The sequence below is a fragment of the Culex quinquefasciatus genome, chromosome 2, assembly GCF_015732765.1.
Source record: "Culex quinquefasciatus strain JHB chromosome 2, VPISU_Cqui_1.0_pri_paternal, whole genome shotgun sequence".
Lineage (NCBI taxonomy): Eukaryota > Metazoa > Arthropoda > Insecta > Diptera > Culicidae > Culex > Culex quinquefasciatus.
In genome coordinates, this window is record NC_051862.1 from 16,690,870 (window position 1) to 16,708,585 (window position 17,716).

Sequence of the window (17,716 nt, forward strand, 5' to 3'; positions counted from 1 at the left end):
CAAGTAAAAGGCGTTTGATTTTCAGTAAGAAAAAAATAATGTATCGTGAATGTTTCAGATCTTTCGAATAAATAAATAAAAAAAAAATGTAAATTTACCTGAACATCTTAAAAAGCTCAAAAACATTCGAACATATCCAAAGTTATGGTTATTTTGAAAATTATGAAAAAAATATTCGAAGTTTGGAAAATTTTACAAATTATTGAACATTAACAATAAGGAAAAGAAAAAAAAAAACAAAATATAATCACTTTCCGAAAAAATCAAATCCCATTGGCGAATAGAATAAATCCATTGTGGTCTTGAACAACCCCATCAAATTCACTTCCCCGTCTTACAAAATAAACACACACATGTTTAGCTTCTTACACCTCGTTTGCTCAAACGGAAAATTTTCGGTACAATTCAGCTCAGGTATGAAATATTGGCTTGTTTTCTATGGCAACAAAACAGTGCTCAGCACATTTTTTTTTCTCCGGACCTTTTCGAGGTAGAGCTGTTGCTGCGGGTTCTGTTTTTACAAAACCGGAGCAAGCTATAGAATTTGAATAAAACAACATTTGCAACGATCAAAACCCCGAGCATAAGTGCAGCTTCTACCTTTAGAAAGAGAGAAAAAAAAACGAGGGAGCACAACATAAACATGGACGAATCATAATGCAAAGGAAGGGACTATTGCACACACTTGAGCTGCACAAGTTATTATTTTGAGTTGCTCGAAACAATTTTCTGTTTTTTTTTTGCCTCTAACAATTGTTCCGTTCGATCCTTGAGACTGTTGGAGAAGGTCTGGGAAAACATTTTTTTTATTATTGTTACTTCCAAGAATGGTCGATTTAAAAACGATTATCGAAAAATTAAAAAAGGGTACGCACATTTTTGCCAGGAGGTTAGGCTTAAGGTTAATTGAATGAGGTAAATCTCACAAAAACAGCAAATTTTGCCAGCTGCAAATCGAACTTCCTCACCAAACAAAGTAATTATTTCTTAATTTGGGAAAAGCCCGGGCCTGAATCTCCACTCGATTGCGTGACAAATTTATTAAATTTAAAGCGAATTTTGGCTTTTTCTCGAGCGCGCACTCTAGCGGAAATCTGTCCACCAACTTAATTGACTAGCGGACGGGAGCGACTTTTGCGGCTGTTGTTATTGTCTCCCGGAAAATCCAAACAGTCTGGGAAAAGCTCGGAAAACCAGCAGGCGTTGATTGAATTAGTTCCACGTGCACGCCACGTGGGGTGGTGTTAACAAGTCTTGTGTTCATTAGATGGAGAGGATTCAAATTTAGAGATTTTTTTTTTCATTTGTTTCAAGGCTAAAATATGTCTTTTGGGAACTTAATTTTAAATTAGCAGTTCTCTAGGATTTCGGTCATTCGACTTTTTTTTGTATTTTTAATCCGACTGAAACTTTTTGATGCCTTCGGTATGCTTAAAGAAGCCATTTTGCATCATTAGTTTGTCCATATAATTTTCCATACAAATTTGGCAGCTGTCCATACAAAAATGATGTATGAAAATTCAAAAATCTGTATCTTTTGAAGGAATTTTTTGATCGATTTGGTTTCTTCGGCAAAGTTGTAGGTATGGATACGGACTACACTGGAAAAAATGATACACGGTAAAAAAAAATTGGTGATTTTTTATTCAACTTTTTATCACTCAAACTTGATTTGCAAAAAACACTATTTTTATTTTTTTTTTATTTTTTGATATGTTTTAGAGCACATAAAATGCAAACTTTTCAGAAATTTTCAGGTTGTGCAAAAAATCTTTGAACGAGTTATGAATTTTTTAATCAATGCTAATTTTTTCAAAGAATCGAAATATTGGTCGCAAAAATTTTCCAACTTCATTTTTCGATATAAAATCAAGTTTGCAATCGGATCAGTAGTGCGGTGCCTGTGTGGACGCGCAGTCTTGTTTTTTCGTGTTATTTTCCGTCTCTTTTGTGTCGCTGTTCGAGTGCATGGGGTGATTGGTCATTATAATTAAATAATGGCATCAGTAGTGCGGTGCCTGTGTGGACGCGCACTCCTGTTTTTTCGAGTGCATGGGGTGATTGGTCATTAGAATTAAATAATAGCATCATTAGTGTGGTGCTTTTTGGGACGCGCAGTTCTGTTTTTTTTTACCTTCTTATTTTTTCATTGTTTTTTTTTCACTCGCGTTCGTTGGCCGATGAGTTTTTTGTGTTGTTCTTTTTTATAGTTTTTTATAAAAACGTACCTATTTTTTTTTTTGAGACTAGCAAGTCGTAATGCTGGATTAAGCCCTTTCTATATCATCGATGATTGGAAGGCACGCCGTCGAATATTTTTTAAGGCTTATGATATAAAATCATTTCAATAAATGAAGCCCTTCCTACATCACCGTTGATCGGAAGGCACGCCGACGGAGAATTTCTGGAGAATCGCGGTAGAATTAATACTATATTTAAATCCCTAGATAGCTATCTTTCCGCAGCCGGCTGCCTAAGATTTTTAAAATTTCAACCGATAAACAAATTGCTTATGGTCGCATCACCTACCACAGTGAATCCTGACCTCATACCCATCTTACTAACCCTCAAAACTCATGTGATACTTTGTCGGAGACGCAGTCGATTTGGCGGTCCCATCACTCAAGTATCGGCTAACATTCCCATCCACTTCCCCGTGTCTTACCTCTGGTCGTGGCCGGCGTCGGTATTGATCAGCATGATAGGGATCTTTGAAAATTGCGAAGGGGTGATGATTGGTTCCTACTTTTCATCTGTGGTCCACGGAGCAATGTTTGGGGTCCTGGTCAATAACGAAGTAGCAGCTACGGGTAGACACCAATGCTATGCTATGCTATGCTATAAAATCAAGTTTGCAATCAAAAAGTACTTTAGTGAAATTTGATAAAGTGCACCGTTTTCAAGTTAAATCCATATTTAGGTGACTTTTTTGAAAATAGTCACAGTTTTTTATTTTTTAAAATTAGTGCACATGTTTGCACACTTCTGGAAAAAGTATTTTTGAAAAGCTGAGAAAATTCTCTATATTTTGCTTCTTCGGACTTTGTTGATACGATCTTTAGTTGCTGAGATATTGCCATGCAAAGGTTTAAAAACTGGAAAATTTATGTTTTCTAAGTCTTACCCAAACAGCCCACAAATTTTTAATGTCGATATCTCAGCAAGTAATGGTCCGATTTTCAATATTAATATAGACAACATTTGTGAAATTTTCCGATCTTTTCGAAAACAATATTTTTTAAACCAAGACTAACATTTTAAAAGGACGTAATATTGAATGTTTGGCCCTTTTGAAATGTTAGTCTTGATTTGAAAATTTTAAAAATATTGTTTTCGAAAGGATCCGAAAATTTCAAAAAATGTTTCATATATTGAAAAAAAAAATTTTTACCGTATATCATTTTTTTCCAGTGTAGTCCATATCCATACCTACAACTTTGCCGAAGACACCAAATCGATCAAAAAATTCCTTCAAAAGATACAGATTTTTGAATTTTCATACATCATTTTTGTATGGACAGCTGCCAAATTTGTATGGAAAATTTTATGGACAAACTAATGATGCAAAATGGCTTCTTTGGGCATACCGAAGGCACCAAAAAAGTTTCAGCCGGATTAAAAAATACAAAAATTAAAATTGAAGAAAAAAAGACCGATTTCGTAGAGAATCGCTCAAATACTTTATTCAATACTAAAAGAACTATTGATGTTCAGTTTCAAATGGCGCACAATCTCACGAAATGAGGGACGTTCTTCCGGATTGAGGTGCCAACACTCTCTCATCAGTAAATACAGGTTCAGGGGACAACTATGCGGACGCTCAAGCCTCCGACCGTGCTGTAGGATTTCCATCATGCTTTTCCAATCGACTTTAAACGGATACGGTTGCTGTCCAAGGGTCATAATCTCCCAAAAGAGCACTCCAAAGGACCATGCATCGCTGTGAGAGTCAAATACCAGCTTTTCCAGCGATTCCGGTGCCATCCAGCGAATTGGCAGCTCTCCAGAGGTCAACTTTCGGTAGTACTCTCGGCTATGAACATCTCGAGCTAGTCCAAATTCTGCGATCTTCATGACGAGTCCCTCGCTGACCAGAATGTTTCGTGCAGCCAGATCGCGGTGGACGCATTTCATTGACGACAGATGGTTCATTCCGTTTGCGACTTGATAAGCGAACGAAACCAGTTCGTTGAGTGTAAGAGTTGGTTTGGAACTGTTAGTACTGTCTGACGATAGTTGATGCCTTCTCAGAAAATCTTTCAAATTGCCGTGAGCAGCATACTCCACAATAATTAGTGGTGGACCATCTTGGTTGCAAAATCCAAGGAAATTTATAAAGTTAGGATGACTTCCAATCATCTTCATGATATCCATTTCGCTTAGAAGATCATTGATATCACCTTCCGTATGATCTTTCTTAAGCATTTTGACCGCAACAGCCGTAGAATCAGTTCCAGCTATTAACCCCTTTGCTTCAGCTTGAACAACTCGTCCAAAGGCACCCTCTCCGAGGACCTTTCCCAGGATCAGCTGATCGCGAGGAAACTCCAACTGGTTGGGATATTCATAAGCATGATTTTCGTAGTTACTGTTTTGAGCTTCTCTGGAACAATTACGATCGATCTTGGCAACATCTACGTAACTTTGCCTAAAATTCGTGGATTGGGTTGTTTTGAGAATCACGTTTCTGGTTGCAAATATAGCAAATATCGAAAATACGATGCAAATGTACCAGAAGAATACCAATGACGGCAGCTTCGAGTAGTATTCAACAACTCTCAGATATACACTTCTAACTGAAGTGCCGTAGGAGTTCGCAGCGATGCACGAGTACCAACCTTCATCGTCGAAGGTCACACTTTTGAAAACTAAATTGCTACCTCGGTGCAATTCGCTTACGTTGTCCTGAACTTCATCATCTACACCCAAGTGAGCTTTAACCCAGCTTATATTGACATCGGATCCAGAGAACGTTCGACACTCCAATATTGCCTCCAAATTCACCTGCACAGTTTCGTTCTTCGGATAGTGCATCAAAAACCGCGGCCTCGAGGGTGTCGGACTAAGCACTTCCAGCTGGGTAGTATGCTCAATACATTCGACGATGTTACATACGGTGCATCTGTACAATCCTCCGTCACTTGGCTCCAGATCACTTAGAATAATCTGCCACTTGGTGAACCGAACGCGAGCTCCCGGTTGAATCACCTCTCCATCCTTGGTCCACGTAATGTTCGGTGTGGGATTTCCTGCTGCAGTGCACTTGAAACTTATGGACTCTCCTGCCGCGTTGACTTGAAACAGCACCAATCGTTGGGGTTTGGTGAATTTCGGTTTGCTAACAGGCTGATCTTCGTCAAGAAATGCTTGAGCTACGAAAATTACTAAAAATGTAAGGAATAATTCCAACCTCATCTTAATTTTAACTTCCTCTCTTCTTGAACAATTAAATTGTTCTGTACACTTTCGAAGTGTTCTTGGAATCTCAAGGTTTAAAGAATAGAAAGTCAAATGAGTAGTGCAATTGTGGTAATTCTGTGCAGTAACGGTTATCTCTAGTCTCATCTGTTAAGTGTATTTGCCTTTCTGTCAGAGTGAAGGCGATATTAAATAATCTTTTTGATAAGAGCTATTGCTGAACATACTCTGAAATGACTCATATTCGTTATCAAATTGCATTTGTTTCAACTTGCATTTTGTCCTATCAAAAATTTTTTTTTTATTTAATCAGCTAATTAGTTGATATTCAAAGATTTTCTTTATGCCTTTTTTTACAAAAAAATCTTGAAATCTACTCCCAACAATATTTGCAGGGACTTTTTCCTCCCACAATAACCACATCAAACGCCCCGACGAGGTGATAAGCCGTTCAAGTCGTTCCCAAAGCAGACCCTCAACCTTCAAGCTATTATCACGTTTTCAGCCAAAAACTCGACCTAAAAATCGCACGTGTACCTAATTTAGATGCAAATTAGCAAACACACACACGCACACTCCTTCTCAACGTGTGTGCAAGTTTGTGTGCCAAAGTATAATGGTCAAATCCGCCGGCCAAGCGTCAGCCAGTTACGTAATCCGGAGCCACTTCAAGCCCCTCCCGGCTTCGGGAATCAAAGGATTTTTGGCCTCAAAAAAGGGACTCTTTCAAGGACCGGTTTCGTCGAGTTCATAAATAACGTAATTATTCGGCTCCTCCTCTCGGTTCGAGTTAACGACGACGCAGTTTTCGGTTAGTCAGTGACTAAAAACGAGAAGCAGATTAGGTTTCATCAGCTGGCTACCTTCGGTCTAGCGGCGTTGTTGGTTGATTGGCTGCAGTAAGCCATATCTCGGACGCGACCTCGCGGTGTTGGTTCGGTCTAATATGAAATTCAAATCTTTTGTGGTGGCGATGCGGAGAGGTAGGTACTCAATGACGCCGTCATTGCAGAGGAGATTATTTTGCGACCGCAGAAAGTGTGCCATTCGGTGGGAAATGAGCAGTTGAATGTTGACCCTTTAAGGTGAAGAATTGTGTACAATGGCTACATCCTGAAATCTGGATGAATGTATTTTTTTTTCAATGCATTAAGTGATTTTTATAACAAACTTTTCTGTAATTTATTAAAAATGATGTTAATATGTATTTCGATGCCTCTGTGCTCTTTTGTTCTAAGCTTGCTGGTTATCCTATCTAGTTTGAACAAGAGAGCACAGAGTCATCGATTTGTGAGTACCTTTTTGCAGTTTTTAATCAGACCTTGACAAATAGAAAACATGTATTCCAAATAAAGATCTAGCGTTTTTCTAAAAGAATATATTTTTGAATAATTCTTAACGCATTCTAATCAATATGTCAAAAGAGTCATATTTCATCAATAGTTCTTTTTAAGTCACTATATTATTTCTGCAATAAGTTTTCGCGCTATTCAAAAATTATTATAGATTTTTAAGTACTGGTCACATACATTTTTTGTACTTTTTCATAATTTTTATTATGAGAGAGAAATTTGGGATCAATATAATATTTTGGCAAAATTGCAGGTAATTACTGTTATTAAATCCAGTGACGTCCAGTTACATTCTAAAACTATATATTTTTATTTTCTTTAATATTTTTACTGGTTGATTTCTAAAATACAACAATCTGTTGATGTATTATGGATAAAATTATTAAAAAAAACCCTTAAATTTAAAGTTAATTCTTAATTAATATTTTAAGGCAGAACTTTGAACTCTCTGAACTTTGAAAAAACTGATAAAAGTTATTTTTTGTACTATAAAAAAAAAAACATTGGATCCACATTAAATAAGGCAGAAGTAAATTTTATTTGAAGTTTTTGTCTCCCATCATCAATTTTTTCCCAGAAAATCAGGGGGCGGAAAAATGTTTCCCAAAAACTATGTAAAATCCTGTAAAATTATTTTTTAACTCTGTAGCATACATTGTGTGGCGGTTTTATGGCAATTATGATATGCGGTACTTTTAGACTCATATACAGGGTTGTTAAAATATCAAAATATCAGCTATCAGCAGCTACAATTATCCCGCCTGAATATTCATGCCTCAAATACAACTGCTTTTCTCTCCTTATCGAAACTCTCAGTGCCGAACATTGCCGAACACGTTTTTGTGTTTACACATTCGCGATTGACATTTTCCTTTTCTCTCTCATTCCCGCTTGCACGATTATCCAACCCTCACAGCGTTTAACCATAAAAGCCGGCACATAACCAATTTCTGCAAGCGCAGTTTTATGGGACGTCATGCGTGGTCGGCTTCTAATAGCCATCTCACGTTCTCTCATTGCAGTTTTCGGAGAGAATGAGAGACTCAATGGTGAGAGCGCTTAGTCGAGGAAAAGGGGAGGAGTGATAGAGAGAGAATGATATCGCTAGGAATTACGAGACACAAGAAGAGATCTCACAAGCTATAGTGACAGTCGCTATACTCTCGGAAATTTTTGGTGCAGAGATAATCAATTGACAGCTTTTCTATCACTCATTTGCAACACTGCTCATATATAAAAATATTTATAAGACTAGAATCGGAAAAATACGTGAAACTTTTAAATATATATATTTTTAAAGAATTCATTAAAATTATGACAAATTGACAAATCTTTTTTCCATGCAGTTTAAACAAAAGAGTTTCGGAAACTCTTTTTTGATAACTAATTTCACTCTGCATTTTTTAGTTCAAACGAGAGTTTTAAATATTTATTTTGACGAACTAATTGCAGAGCAAGAATCCCACCATTTTCCTAAAACACAAAGAAAAAACGTTTGTTAAAATGTAAAAACGTGTTGTAAAAATGTAAAGAATAACTCTCATCCTGCATTCTTATTTTCAACACAGAATTATATTATTTTGAAATAATAACGGTTACCTTTTCTGTATCGATTAAATTTTATTAAAAGAGTCATCTCACTTACAAAAAATAAAAAAAAACCCTAGAATTTATTAAAATATTATTTATCTCAAAGCAAAACAAATTAATGATGACGCTTTTATTGATTCAAAAATCACGTCATGTTTCAATTGCTTTAAAAATGTGTTTTTCTTGATTTGCTAGTAATCAATCAATGTAAAAATTTCCAAAACTTGCCTTCAATTTTCTTATTGTCCTCACAGTCATTTAGCCATTATTAACATATTTTGTTTATTATAAATTTTGGCCTGAAACATGTTTAAAATAGTGATGACTTTTCAGCATGACTCTTCGAACATAAAATTCAGTTATGATAATTGGCCAAAATAAAATGCATTATTTTGGCGTCCATGCAATGCAAGATTCTTGTACATTTCACCGAAAGTCGTTCCACCAAAGCAACATCCCGCCGAAATAATTTCGCCGAATGGGACGACTTACCGATGGACGTTTCGTCGATTAGAAATTTAGGCGATTTTTAATAATTATTGTTGAATTGGTTGAACAATTGTTTTTTGCTATTTTTTGCAATTTTTTTGTTGCAGTAAACCTTGAAAAAGTAAAAAGTTGCAATTTTTTTTCGAAAAACAATTTTTCCAAAATCTTGTTTTGTTTAAATCGTTGGATTTTTTCTCTGCATAGTTTATGTAATTTATTTGGAGAACTTTTGTTGTTGGAAATATTGCAAAAACTCATCTTTTATTTTAGGAAACTGCACATACTTTTTTCACACAAAAATAAATAAAAACAATCTTTTAAAATTACTTATAGCAATTGTCATGTTTAGAAGAATGCAAAAACTCATGGAAATATTTCTTCGAAAGCCCTTTTTTATTTCAATGCCCAGCGCATGTCCATAAGACGCAAAATACTGATCGTAATAAACAACAACAAAAAAAAAAACGTCTGTTTGAAAAATTAAAAAATACAAGAACAATTTTATTTAAAAAACTACAAGCTTTTCAATGAGCTATACTAGAAAACCTTTTTATTTTCCAAAAAAAAAAAACTGGTCATGTTTGACAGAATTACAAAAAATCATTGAAACTATTTTTTAACCAATCAAATTATTTATCAAGAATTCGTCGCTTGTTTGCTATCCTGTGACACGTCTGCTGTAAAAAGATAAGACGTGTCAAAAGATGGCACACACGCGACGAATTGCTGACGTTAGAAAGAATGCAAAATAATCTCACCGATATGAACGGTTTTTTTTTATACAAAATAAAATCTCTTAAAAATAAAAAAAATAGCATTGGAAATATTTAAATATCTAGTCATTTTGTGGATCTCTACACTAAAATTTCAATAATTTTTCTTAATAGTCAATAATAAAAAAAATATGTTTTAAAAATCCTATTGATAGTAAGTATTTTACTGTTTTACTATTTTCACAACCAAATCTGAAATTTTAGACAAAAAATTTACATTTTTTCAATTTCGGAAAAAAACAGGGATAATTTTTTTAAATCCCGTAATTCAGGAATTCTCGGTTTTGGAAAATTTTCGGGAATTCTGTCCCACGAAATCTCGAGATGACCACACTTATTTTTCTTATAATTTTGAAGGCTGAATAAGTCCACTTTTTTGCATTGAAAATCTGTCAGTGCTGTTAAACGTTAATTAACGTTAACGCGTCCGTTAATCGTTAAAATTAACGTGAACGCGAACGGAGCCTACGTTGATCTTAACTTTAACGCGAACGGAGCACGTTAATTAACGCGTTGATTAACGCGTTAATATTTGTGAGGCTCCCACTTTGAGGGCCTGTATCTCCCAAACGGTAACATCTAGCGGGTTACTTCCAGTTGCATTTTACGGGCATTAACTGTGACTATAAGTTCCCGGTGAGGTAATTTGTTCAAAGTGGCCACCGGTTCCGGCAACCCGAAACATCCGTCATGCATGTTTTTTAAAGTTTTTGTCGTTCAATCGTCATTTGAGCCAATGTTATGAGACGTTGTTTGTAGTACATAGGTATACTGACTATATTGGGTCAATTCAGGGTATCTGTGGCCACTCCGGAACCGATTCCATGGTACCATGCAAATGGTTCCGACGATTGTGATATTCAAAAGTCGACCTGTTGCTTATCAAACTTCGTATAGTTAAAATCATTAATCATCCATTATCATGCTGTGCCCTTTGACCCGATCGGACCACTCCGGAACCGGTTACCGGTGGCCTCGGAGGAAGTGTACTGAGTATAGAAAAAGTCCTTTCATGTGACATATCAAACTTCATGAAACTGAAAATTATAACCAACGAAGACCAAACTGACGTCTTCAGGGTTGATCCTTCCGGAATCGGTCACTGGAGGCTACAGTGCTTACCCCTCCCCCCTCTCGCTTCTCCTGCATCATAGAGAAAGTGCCGACGTCTTATGAAGAATTTTATGTTAATAAAAATATATATTAGCTATACACTGGTTTGTTTGGCTTGTTTTAAAATCATCGACAGAACATTCAGAAGTGGTTCCATAACACAATCTGGGAGGCCTTGAACTAAAAATTAGGCAAATTTGACAATTGACGTAATAAACAGCAACTACTGGCTCTCTGATCGGGTTTCCATGGTAACCGGCGAGAGTGTCAAACCTGTACAATTCAGCTGGTTAATTGGCCTACTTGGATACAGTGCAATGGGACTTCAACTGCGTACCATCTTGTAGCCTACTAATTGCAAGCGCACTGGAGTTTAAAGACGGGTCAACCGGAACCAATACAAAAGTGCATCGGAAATATTTCCAGAATAATATAAAAAATCTTCATACTGAATCATAAGGCACCGACATGCATCTAAGTGGTCATAACTTTCAATTTCATGAAGTTTGATATGTCACATGAAAGGACTTTTCTATACTCAGTACACTTCCTCCGAGGCCACCGGTAACCGGTTCCAGAGTGGTCCGATCGGGTCAAAGGGCACAGCATGATAATGGATGATTAATGATTTTAATTATACGAAGTTTGATAAGCAACAGGTCGACTTTTGAATATCACAACCGTCGGAACCATTTGCGTGGTACACCATATTCTTGATTTACACAACGAAATGGGGGTGTTTAATTCGAGAATCGTTTAAAAAAAGAATGTCCATGACTTAAATTGAGAATATGACTTAAATTAAGAATCTTTGGGATTTCGTAATTTGTCGGAGAATTTTCAAAATGTATCAATAGTATTTTGTTTAGTCATGTTATTAAAACATTTTAGCATGGTTTTGGAACACCTGGGATGTTCTAGTCCATCCGAAACTTCCGGAAATTTTGTGCAGCAGGCTAACCGAAGAAACAAGTTGAAACTTCAAAATTTTGACAACGGATCCTACCCAGAGTGCTTCAGTGAGTGCGGTAGGCTACAGTGCATTGTTGTAACAACTTATTGGGATGATCTGGGACATCCAAGGACTTCCTGGAGTTAAGATCTGTGGGTCTACCGCTGCAACAAGCAAGAGGTCGACGGATTTTGACCCCGGAACATATCCGCATAGCTACAGTGAGCATGGTAGACTATTTTGCTGATGAGTAGGAATGTCCTGGGTCATCCAAGGACTCCCTGGAGTTAAGATCTGTGGGTCTACCACCGTAACAAGCAAGGGGTCGACGGATTTTGACCCCGGAATATACCCGCATAGCTTCAGTGAGCATAGTAGACTACTTTGCTGATGAGTAGGAATGTCCTGGGTCATCCAAGGACTCCCTGGAGTTAAGATCTGTGGGTCTACCACCGTAACAAGCAAGAGGTCGACGGATTTTGACCCCGGAATATACCCGCATAGCTTCAGTGAGTATGGTAGACTACTTTGCTGATGTGTTGGGATGTACTGGGTCATCCAAGGACTCCCTGGAGTTAAGATCTGGTAGTCTATCATATCTCCAGGGAGTCCTTGGATGACCCAGAACATCTCAACACATCAGCAAATTAGTCTATCATACTCACTGAAGCTATGCGAGTGAGTCCCGGGGTCAAAAACCGTCGACCTCTGGCTTTTTACGGCGGTAGACCCTCAGATCTTAACATCAGGGAGTTCTTGGACGACCTAGTACATCCTAGAACATCAGCAATGTAGTCTACCATACGCTCTGAAGCTATGCGGGTATGTCCCGGGGTCAAAATCCGTCGACCTCTTGCTTGTTACGGTGGTAGACCCTCAGCACTTAACTCCAGAGAGTCCTTGGATGACCCAAGTCAGCCCAACACATCAGCAAAGTAGTCTACCATACTCACTGAAGCTATGCGGGTATATTCCGGGGTCAAAATCCGTCGACCTCTTGCTTGTTACGGTGGTAGACCAACAGATCTTAACTCCAGGGAGTCCTTGGATGACCCAGGACATCCCTACTCATCAGCAAAGTAGTCTACCATGCTCACTGAAGCTATGCGGATATGTCCCGGAGTCAAAATAAGTCGATTACTTGCTTGTTACGGTGGTAGACCCACAGATCTTAACTCCAGGGAGTCCTTGGATGACCAAAGTCAGCCCAACAGATCAGCAAAGTAGTCTACCATGCTCACTGAAGCTATGCGGGTATATTCCGGAGTCAAAATCCGTCTACCTCTTGCTTGTTACGGTGGTAGACCAACAGATCTTAACTCCAGGGAGTCCTTGGATGACCCAGGACATCCCTACTCATCAGCAAAGTAGTCTACCATGCTCACTGAAGCTATGCGGATATGTTCCGGGGTCAAAATCCGTCGACCTCTTGCTTGTTGCAGCGGTAGACCCACAGATCTTAACTCCAGGGAGTCCTTGGATGTCCCAGATCATCCCAATAAGTTGTTACAACAATGCACTGTAGCCTACCGCACTCACTGAAGCACTCTGGGTAGGATCCGTTGTCAAAATTTTGAAGTTTCAACTTGTTTCTTCGGTTAGCCTGCTGCACAAAATTTCCGGAAGTTTCGGATGGACTAGAACATCCCAGGTGTTCCAAAACCATGCTAAAATATTTTAATAACATAACTAAACCAAATACAATTGATACATGATGAAAATTCTCCGACAAATTACGAAATCCCAAAGATTCTTAATTTAAGTCATATTCTCAATTTAAGTCATGGACATTCTCTTTTTAAGTCATGACTTAAAAAAAGTTGCGTAAATCGAGAATCGTTTAAAAAAAGGTGACTTAAAAAAAGAATATGGTGTACCATGGAATCGGTTCCGTAGTGGCCACAGATACCCTGAACTGACCCAATATAGTCAGTATACCTATGTACTACAAACAACGTCTCATAACATTGGCTCAAATGACGATTGAACGACAAAAACTTTAAAAAACATGCATGACGGATGTTCCGGGTTGCCGGAACCGGTGGCCACTTTGAACAAATTTCCTCACCGGGAACTTATAGTCACAGTTAATGCCCGTAAAATGCAACTGGAAGTAACCCGCTAGATGTTACCGTTTGGGAGATACAGGCCCTCAAAGTCGGAGCCTCACAAAGATTAACGCGTTAATCAACGCGTTAATTAACGACGTTAATTAACGTGCTCCGTTCGCGTTGAAGTTAAGATCAACGTAGGCTCCGTTCGCGTTCACGTTTATGTTAACTTTTAACGATTCCGTTAAGTTAAACGTCGTTAATCTAAACGTTTAACAGCACTGTTAAAACCAAAAGATCCTTGAGATTTGTTTCTTATATTGGAACTTGAATTCATTTCCTTCAGATTGTTTACGTAATCATGACCAAACACAACTCGTTCAACATTTCAACATCTTAATTTCTATTCATCCTTTAACGCAAAACGAAGACGTCAACGTTCCATTGTACGCTTGCTCTGGTCCATGAAATTAACCATGAACTAATCAAACCCAGCAGCGTTCGACATCGGCAGTGCTTGACTTTCAAATCAACAAGCCGCCCGCCGCACGCAATATCGTCACAACTTGAAGTGACACACCAATTTAAATCCCGCTCAACCGCGGTTGCTAGTTGCCACGTGACCTAAGAGCTGAGTCCTTTTTGCAGATGCCTGAACCATTTCACGCACAATTGTGAATTAATAAAGGCAGGCCTTCTTTTCCGAACTGTTTTCCATTAACTGGTTTTTTGTTGTTTTGTTTGCGTGGGTGGGTGGAGTGAGTGGGCGATAAAGAGCAATTTTCCAATTCAATTATTGGATCTCGTGGCGGCCACTTACTCGGTGGAAGCCTTGGTCTGGCTTGGTCATTCAAAGCTACGGCGGTTTTATGCTGATCTGCGAGGAAAATTCCTCGAAGCCACGCCAAATGGCCGTTTGAATCAATTAGATGGATTCGGTGGAATTGGAATTGGATTTTGTCGTGTTGGGAGCGGCTAAATCAGCCAGTTTGGGGTGTGGGAGCCGTTCCGTTTAATTGAAATCAATTCAAATTTTGGCTCCATTCAGTAATATTATTACTTTAGAGAAACCATACATTAGGCCAAATTTAAAAAAAAATCTCAAAATTTACATTGTCTACCATATCTTCAACAAATTCAAAGCAGATATCTTCCAAACAATAATATTTTTATCAATATCTTGAAATCACCTGCATCCTTAAAAAAAATCATCCCAAAATTTGTTTGTTTTATGTCTCAAATTACTCACTTTTGTAAAGATTTTCACCCATGTGGCCACATATTTGCACGTTCCAGCTCAAATCCACCATAATCCGCCGAAAACTGAGAAAAAAACGAAAATTTGTTTTGCCGTTTCACATGTAGGATCAAGATCGTAATGTCAAGCTGTCCTTTCTGTTTTCGTTTTTTTGTTTCAACTCTCCTTAAGGTGAGAGGAAGGTGAAGGTGAGAATCGAGCATTTATCATCTGATTTCAATCGCAAAGGTCCCAGCTCGACTCTCTTGTTTGGGGCAGGAAATCGCTTCTTCCACGTATCATCCCTCTGTCGCTCCTCATGCATGTTTGATTGCGTCGTGCTGATAAGATTCCCGGGAACGCCAGGCTCAAGACAAGAAAGAGCTTCCAGCGTTTGAGGGAGACACTTTTCGTTCGGAAATGTGTATAGGCTTTTGTTGAATACCCTCTCCATATGTGATTTCGGGGGTAGAACTTGATATGGTAATGCTATGGATTTGGGCGACAAAAAAGGTGAAATAAATAATAGAAAACAAATCGAGAGAGGAAGACACGATTCTTGGAGCAGGAGAATCTTCTCGTGCTGTAATTCAATCCGGCGTGTCTAGGTCGTCCCGAACCACTCAATAACTTATGGAACGTTTCCTAGAACCTCCAACATGGCGCTAGAAATCGACACATAATTTCAGCCTAGGAGGTCTGTTTGCCTTTGTGATGGTGATATCCAAGCCAAAACAAGCCCAGCGTGGCGCCTTCCGCGGGACTTACGGAGATAACGTTCTATAGTAAGGAGCATCATCTTCATCATCTTGTTTGGACCAGCCAGCGCGGTCGAGCAGTAATCGATACGATATTGATATCTGGCTCGAGATTGGAATGAAGAGGACGGTTTGCGGGAAAGTGATTTGTCACTTGGCCTCGAAGACAACCGTTGGACAAGCGTTCTCGGCGGGGTCACTGGACTGGGCAGCAGCGAGAATTTTTGGGGTGGGATCGATATCAAGCAGATGATTTGTAGGAAACTGAGAATGATGTTTTCAATAAAGAGCTGTATTTGACCAAAATATCTGTTGGTATCAGCCCATTGATACTGGAAAATGAAGTTTTAAAAAATAACTGAAACAAATTAATTTTAATTTTTTCAGCAGGTGGCTAAATTAATATTCAAATATTCGAAAAAGTGAGATAAAAATTGAAAAAATGCGCTCTACAATTTTTTCCAACAGACAGCCGTAAAACTTGATCAAAAAGTAAAAGCGCTGTTATTTTTAAGAATTGCATAACAATTATGTATTAATTTAGAGAAATTTTAAACAAGGTATTAATGGACACAGATGCTTCAAATTACCCAAAAACTTTTCCGTTCGTAACGCATAAGGAAAATATATGAATAACTTATTTAAAATTATGATCAAAAAATAATTAAGAGAAAAATAATGTTCAAAAGATACCTTTGGGCTATCAATTTTTTTTTATGGAAAAATTCAATAGAATTACGATCTGTTGAAAAAAAAAACAGAACTTATGCTTGGTAGTGATCCTCCCAAGGATCCTTACTTATTCCTATAATATTTCAAATTAAGGTACTGCAAATTCCAACAGAAAAAAAGATTTTCCTAATCGTGGAGTTGTTGAACAGAAAAAAATATTTTCTTGATCGTGGAGTTGTTGATAAAAATGCTCTATTTTATGAAACAATGTTCCAATAAAGCTTAAGTTTTAAGGTGTTCTGCGATATGAGTAAAATTAATTTGTTTTTTAGGAAGAAACAAAGGGTTAGTTTCTAGAGCATTTATCAAAAAGAATTAAAAGGAAAAAATACACTTTATTAAAAAATGATAAAGATGGTAAGAAATATTTTATGGAGCAACAATTTTTTGAGTTAAAATTTATTTTCCAAAAAATGAAATAACAGAAAATTAAACTGAAATATACAATTTAAATAATGTTTTTAGCATTTCTTTCTCAATTCTTAACCAGTCTATTAATATACTTGAGTATCAAATTCTATTAAAACACAGATCTACGGGTTTTTTTAATGTTATCTTCTTAAAATGACTCCGCTAGCAAAATACCAAGTTTAATAAGTATTCCCTCTCTGCAAAGCTCTGCAAATTTGAAATTCATTCGAATGAAATTCAAATGAATTTCAAATTTATTTTAATTTTAACAGTTTTTCGAATCATATTCAAATTTTTAAATATCGTTTATTCATTTTGTCATAAACTGTACTAAAAATAAAATAATAAAAGGTTTTCTTAATCAAATTTCAATTATGGGTAATTCTCCGCCAACTCACACAGCAGTTGCCCCGACCCCTCTTCGATTTGCGTGAAACTTTGTCCTAAGGGGTAACTTTTGTCCCTGATCACGAATCCGAGGTCCGTTTTTTGATATCTCGCGACGGAGGGGCGGTACGACCTCTTCAATTTTTGGACATGCGAAAAAAGAGGTGTTTTTCAATAATTTGCAGCCTAAAACGGTGATGAGATAGAAATTTGGTGTCAAAGGGACTTTTATGTAAAATTAGACGCCTGATTTGATGGCGTACCCAGAATTCCGGAAAAACGTATTTTTTATTGAAAAAACACTAAAAAGTTTTAAAAACTCAGCCTTTTCCGTTACTCGACTGTAAAAAATTGGAACATGTCATTTTATGGGAAATTTCATGTACTTTTCGAATCTACATTGACCCAGAAGGGTCATTTTTCATTAGAACAAAAATTTTCATTTTAAGATTT